Source organism: Arachis ipaensis, chromosome B2 (genome assembly GCF_059453495.1).
Source record: "Arachis ipaensis isolate K30076 ecotype BB chromosome B2, ASM5945349v1, whole genome shotgun sequence".
NCBI classification, from domain to species: domain Eukaryota; kingdom Viridiplantae; phylum Streptophyta; class Magnoliopsida; order Fabales; family Fabaceae; genus Arachis; species Arachis ipaensis.
Window position 1 is genome coordinate 66,069,479 of NC_142437.1, and position 6,433 is coordinate 66,075,911.

At 35.1% G+C, this 6,433-nt stretch overlaps 1 non-coding gene across 1 annotated transcript; it reads left to right on the plus strand.

Annotated features, from left to right (window-relative positions):
* The first annotated feature begins 647 nt into the window (after positions 1 to 647).
* On the plus strand, positions 648 to 751 carry LOC148574206 (small nucleolar RNA R71). Its single transcript, XR_015905779.1, has one exon. It is a non-coding gene; the product is annotated as a small nucleolar RNA R71 (small nucleolar RNA).
* The last annotated feature ends 5,682 nt before the right edge of the window (positions 752 to 6,433 follow it).

A 6,433-nucleotide genomic window follows, 5' to 3' on the forward strand; every position in this document is an offset into this window, starting at 1 on the left:
AATTTATTAATGCTCTTTGTTTATCCAAATTATTTTCATTCAAGTAGACTTTTTTCCCTTTTGGCTTTGGTTGAGTCATTAGAGACACTTGAGTTATCAAACTCATTGTTGATTGAAAATTGGATTTCTTCATTTCATTAATTCAAGTTCCAATAACTCTAGCCTCTCCCAAAGAAAGACTAAGACCTGAGGAATAAAAATTAATTCATCCACTTAACTTACCTTCATAGTTAGAGGTTAACAAAGTGGAAAAAAAATCTAATTCTCATTACAATTGATAAGGATAACCAGGATAGGACTTCCAGTTCTCATACCTTGCCAAGAGTTTATTTTATAGTCATTTATTTATTTTTATTGCTTTGAAAATATACCTATGCCCATTGCCCAAACTCCAGAACCCCAATTTACAAACTCATAACCAATAATAAGAACATACCTCCCTGCTATTCCTTGAGAAGACGACCCGAGGTTTAAATACTTCGGTTATCAATTTTAAAGGGGTTTGTTACTTGTGACAACCAAAACGTTTGTACGAAGGGATTTCTGTTGGTTTAGAGACTATATCTACAACGCAACTATTTTTATAAAATTCTTTACTGGCAAAAATCCTAACTTCAAATATGCATATGATGCTCCATTCTGAAAGCATGCCAAAAGGACATCTTCTGATCAATTGCGTGTATCTTTCCCAAGCTTCATAGAGGGATTCGCCTTCCTTCTGTCTGAAGGTTTGGATTTCCACTCTAAGCTTGCTCATCTTTTGAGGTGGAAAGAATTTGGCCAGGAAAGCACTGACCAGCGTTTCCCAAGAGTTCAGGCTTTTCTTAGGTTGTGAATCCAACCATGTTTTAGCTCTGTCTCTTATAGCAAAAGGGAAAAGCATAAGCCTGTAGACCTCAGGATCAACTCCATTGGTCTTGACAGAGTCATAGATTTGCAAGAATTCAGCTAAGAACTGATGAAGATCTTCCAATGGAAGTCCATGAAACTTGCAATTCTGTTGCATTAGAGAAACTAATTGAGGCTTAAGCTCAAAGTTGTTTGCTCCAATGGCAGGAATTGAGATGCTTCTTCCACAGAAGTCAGAAGAAGGTGCAATGAAGTCACCAAGCATCTTCCTTGTATTGTTGGCATTGTTATTATTTGGTTCGGCCATGTCTCCTTCTTTTTCGAAAATTTCTGTCAGGCCCTCTGATGCCAGGGCATTTCGGCCAGTTTCACTGACCTTTTCTTTACTGTTTTAGGGTAGTTTCATGCATTTTCTTAGGAAATAAGCAAGTTTTGGGTAGAATTTCACTTACATCTTGATTCAAGCAAACATTGTGAATTTTATATGATTTTATGAGAATTATGCATGAATTTAATGACAAATTGGATGATGCATGACTCATAACTTGGATTAGAGCTTTGATGCACTTTATTTGCTTGATTTCAGGACAAAGGAGGCAAGGAAAAGCCACGTTAGTAGCCACGTTAGACTAACTAACGTGACCACTAACGTGGAATGGGAGCTAGCTCGCAACGTTAATGAGAAAAGTGATCGCCAATAACGTCTTCGAAGCCATCATAGCCCACGTTAAATACCACGTTAACTACATTAACGTGGTAGTTAACATGGAGGAAAAGGAAGCTCCAAGCGTTAGTGGTAAAAGTGAGTGCCACTAATGCTCCAAAAAGGGCAATTGGCCACGTTAAGAGTCACGTTAACTCAATTAACGTGAACTCTAACGTGGAAGAGGAAGATAATGCCAACGTTAGTGACACTCACCTTTGTCACTAACATTGGACTAAGCCCATATTGGCTACGTTAAGTGCCACGTTAGCTTAGTTAACGTGAACTCTAACGTGGAAGGAGCAAGGAATCGCCAACGTTAATGACACTCACCTTTGTTACTAATGTTGGACTAAGCCACTATGAGCCACGTTAGTTACCACGTTAATTACATTAACGTGGAAGCTAACGTGGAGGAAAGGGATGATGAGCCAACGTTAGTGACACTCACCTTTGTCACTAACGTTGGAGATGGCAATCAACACCACGTTAGTGGTCACGTTAATGTAATTAACGTGAGGCACTAACGTAGGAAAGGGGCGTTTTGGAGCGTTAGTGAAAAAGGTAGGTGTCACTAACGCTCTCGAAGATTTGGCAAGCCTACGTTAAAGGTCACGTTAAATATACTAACGTGAACTCTAACGTAGGGAGAAAGGGGTACTCTCAATGTTATTGGGAAAGGTAAACCCCAGTAACGTTTGCGAAGGGCCAAGAGGCAACGTTAGTGGTCACGTTAGTGCCACTAACGTTGAAGTTAACGTGGACCATTTTGGGTTAGGAACGTTAGTGAAAAAGGTGATTGTCACTAACGTTCTCGACCCCACATTTTCACTTAACGTTAACACCACTAACGCCCTAAGCTAAAGTCCATGCCTACTGCACACTTTCTCTGCAAGTGAAGCTGAGCCCACTAAAGATGATAACTGCTTCAACTCAAGATCCAAAGGCTCATATCCAAGACTTGAAGAGCCAACTAGAATATCAGAAGAGTAGTATAAATAGGAGTAGTTTTGCACTAGAGAGGAGCTTTTGGATTGGGAGATTACTCTCTGTATAATTTTACTTTCTCTGCAACTTCTAGTTTTACTTTTGAGAATGCACTCTCCATCTTTGTTTTTCATTCCCAGAGCCATGAACAACTAAACCCCTTTCATTGGGTTAGGGAGCTCTGTTGTAATTTGATGGATCAATAATAGTTTTCATTATTCTTCTTCTTTCTTTTCTCTTGATTTTACTAGAAAGCTTTCAATCTTCATCCAATTGGGTAGTTGTCTTGGAAAAGAAGCTATTCATACTTGGATTTCTTCAGAACCTTGGAAGAGGAATGAAGACATCATGCTAGAAATGCTTTCTCATGTTGGACTAAATTGTGGTCTGGATGGATATGGTGACATATAATCCTACCAACACTTTGATTTGGAAATACATATGGTATAATCAGTGACCATACTTCATCTCTTCTCATGAGCAATTGGACCAAGGAATTGGCTATTGATCAAGATTTGAGAGATTGAATTACCAAGGAATTGGAGTTCAATCACTTAAGATTGCCAAGGAGATCAATGCATGCATTGATTGAGGAAGAGATGAAAATGAACTTGATCCGGAGAATGCAACATCTCCTAAGCCCAATGAATCCCCCATTTCTGATCTCATCCATTCTCTTTAATTTCTGCAATTTACTTTCATGCTAAATTCTCTATTCCCCATTTAAGATTCTGCAATTTACTTTCCGTCATTTATATTCAGCTCTTTATTCCCAGCATTTACATTTTCTGCTATTTACTTTCCGCCATTTAATTTCATGCACTCTCACATCAAATTCTGCTTAGCTCAACTAGAACATTCTTCTAATTAAAGTTGATTGACCAATCAATCCTTGTGGGATTCGACCTCACTCTATTGTGAGTTTTTACTTGACAACAATTTGGTATATTTGCCGAGGGAAATTGTTGAGAGAAAAGTTTCCGTGCATCATCCTCTCCAGAGGGTTGTGCTTTAGCTTCTCTAAGTTTCCTCTTAAGAGTCTTTTCAGGTTCAGGATTAGCTTCAATAAGAATGTCTTTGTCCCTGTTCCTGCTCATATGAAAAAGAAGAGAACAGAAAAGAAGAGGAATCCTCTATGTCACAGTATAGAGATTCTTTTATGTAAGTAGAAGAAGAAAAGAATAAAAGAAGGAGAAGAGAAAAATTCGAACACAGTGAAGAAGAGGGGGTTCGAATTTTGAGTGGAAGAGGAGTGTTAGTAGATAAATAAATAAATAGAAAGAGATGAGAGAGATAGAGAATTTTGAATTTTAAAAAGAATAAAAGGAAAATATTTTTGTTTTTATTTTAATTATTAGTTAGAATTCGAAAATTAAAAAGAGAAATAAAATTAAAATTAAAATTTGAAATAATTAGTTAATTAAAAAGAATTTTGAAAAAGTGGGTAGGAGTTTTTGAAAATTAGAGAGAGAAAATTAGTTAGGTGGTTTTGAAAAAGATATGATTGAAATAGAAAACTTTTAAAATCAAACCAAAAAGTCAAGTAGTTAATTGAAAAAGATTTAAAAATCAAATTTGAAAGGATAAGAAGTTAGAAAAGATTTTGAAAATTGATTTTTTGAAAAAGATATGATTGAAAATCATTTTGAAAAAGATTTGAAAAGGAAATTAAAAAGATTTTATTTTTGAAATTAAAGTTGATTACTTGACTAACAAGAAACTAAAAAGTTATGATTCTAGAATTTAAAGATTGAACCTTTCTTAATAGGCAAGTAACATAAGGAAAATATGAAGAAAGAATAAGAAAAAGATTTTGAAAATCAATAAAAAAAATTTCGAAAAATATGTAAAAAAAAATAAATGAAAAGGATTTGATATTTGAAAAAGATTTGAAAAGATAGAATTTTAAAATTGAAATTGATGAGTAAAATAAGGAAAGATATATTTTTTATTTTTGGATTTTTAGTAAAGAGAGAGAAAAACACCAAATTGAAACAAAACATAAAAATTATGAATCAAAACAACTAATGCATGTAAGAACACTTTGAATGTCAAGATGAACACCAAGAACACTTTGAAGATCAAGATGCACATCAAGACTTATTTTTGAAAATTTTTAAGAAAAGAAAAACATGCAAGACACCAAACTTAGAAATTTTCAAACTTTAGACACTAACAAATTGAAAATGCATATGAAAAATAAGAAAAGACACAAGACATAAAAATGCAAAGATCAAACAAAGAAGATCATCAAGAACACCATGCATAGGTTTTCGAAAATTTTAATGAAAATTAAAAAGATGCAATTGACATCAAACTTAAAATTTGACACAAGACTCAAACAAGAAACATGAAATTTTCGGTTTTTATGATTTTATTAATTTTTTTTGCATTTTTCGAAAATTATTTTGAAAAAGAAAATAAAAAAATTAAAAATTTTTAATACAAATTCTAGGAATCATTCAATGTTAGTCTAAAGTTTCAGTCTAAAAAGATTAGACATGGCTAGCCAAGCTTCAGTAGGACATCACATACAACAGCCAAATTGATGGGAATCAACTAGCTCCTGTGATGATAAAAGCATCATCTGAAACTCTAGAATTCATTCTTAAAAATTCTGAAGAACAAATTAAATAAATAATTTTTTTTGAAAATTTTTTTTTTCAAAAATAATAAGCATAAAAATAAAATAAAATAAAATTACCTAATCCGAGCAACAAGATGAACCGTTAGTTGTCCAAACTCGAACAATCCCCGGCAACGGCACTAAAAACTTGGTGCACGAAATTGTGATCTCTAAAACGGCGCCAACAACTTGGTACGCACAAATGTAATCTCAACTCTTTGTCACAACTCCGCACAACTAACCAGCAAGTGCACTGGGTCGTCCAAGTAATAAACCTTACGTGAGTAAGGGTCGATCCCACGGAGATTGTCGGCTTGAAGCAAGCTATGGTCATCTTGTAAATCTCAGTCAGGCAGATTCAAATGATTATGAGGTTTTGATAATTAAAATATAAATAAAATAAGATAGAGATACTTATGTAATTCATTGGTGGGAATTTCAGATAAGCGTATGGAGATGCTTTGCTCTTTCTGAATCTCTGCTTTCCTACTGCCTTCATTCAATTATTCATACTCCTTTCCATGGCAAGCTGTATGTTGGGGGATCACCATTGTCAATGGCTACCGTCCGTCCTCTCAGTGAAAATGATCCAAATGCGCTGTCACCGCACAGCTAATCATTTGTCGGTTCTCGATCATGTTGGAATAGGATCCATTGATCCTTTTGCGTCTGTCAATACGCCCAACACTTGCGAGTTTGAAGCTCGTCACAGTCATCCCTTCCCAGATCCTACTCGGAATACCACAGACAAGGTTTAGACTTTTCGGATCTCAAGAATGGCCGCCAATAATTCTAGTCTATACCACGAAGGTTTTAATCTTAGATTAGAAATCCAAGAGATACACATTCAAGCTTGTTTGCATGTAGAACGGAAGTGGTTGTTAGGCACACGTTCATAGGTGAGAATGATAATGAGTGTCACATAATCATCACATTTATCATGTTCTTGTGTGCGAATGAATATCTTAGAGAAGAAATAGGCTTGAGTTGAATAGAAAAACAATAGTACTTTGCATTAATTCAAGAAGAACAGCAGAGCTCCACACCTTAATCTATGGGGTGTAGAAACTCCACCGTTGAAAATACATAAGTGATAATGATATTCATTCGCTTCGGTCCCAGAGAGGGAACCAAAATGACCAAGACCTAGGTCTAAGGACTAAACATCCAAAGATGAAAATACAATAGTAAAAAGTCCTATTTATACTAAACTAGTTACTAAGGTTTACAGAGATAAGTAAATGATGCATAAATCCACTTCCGGGGCC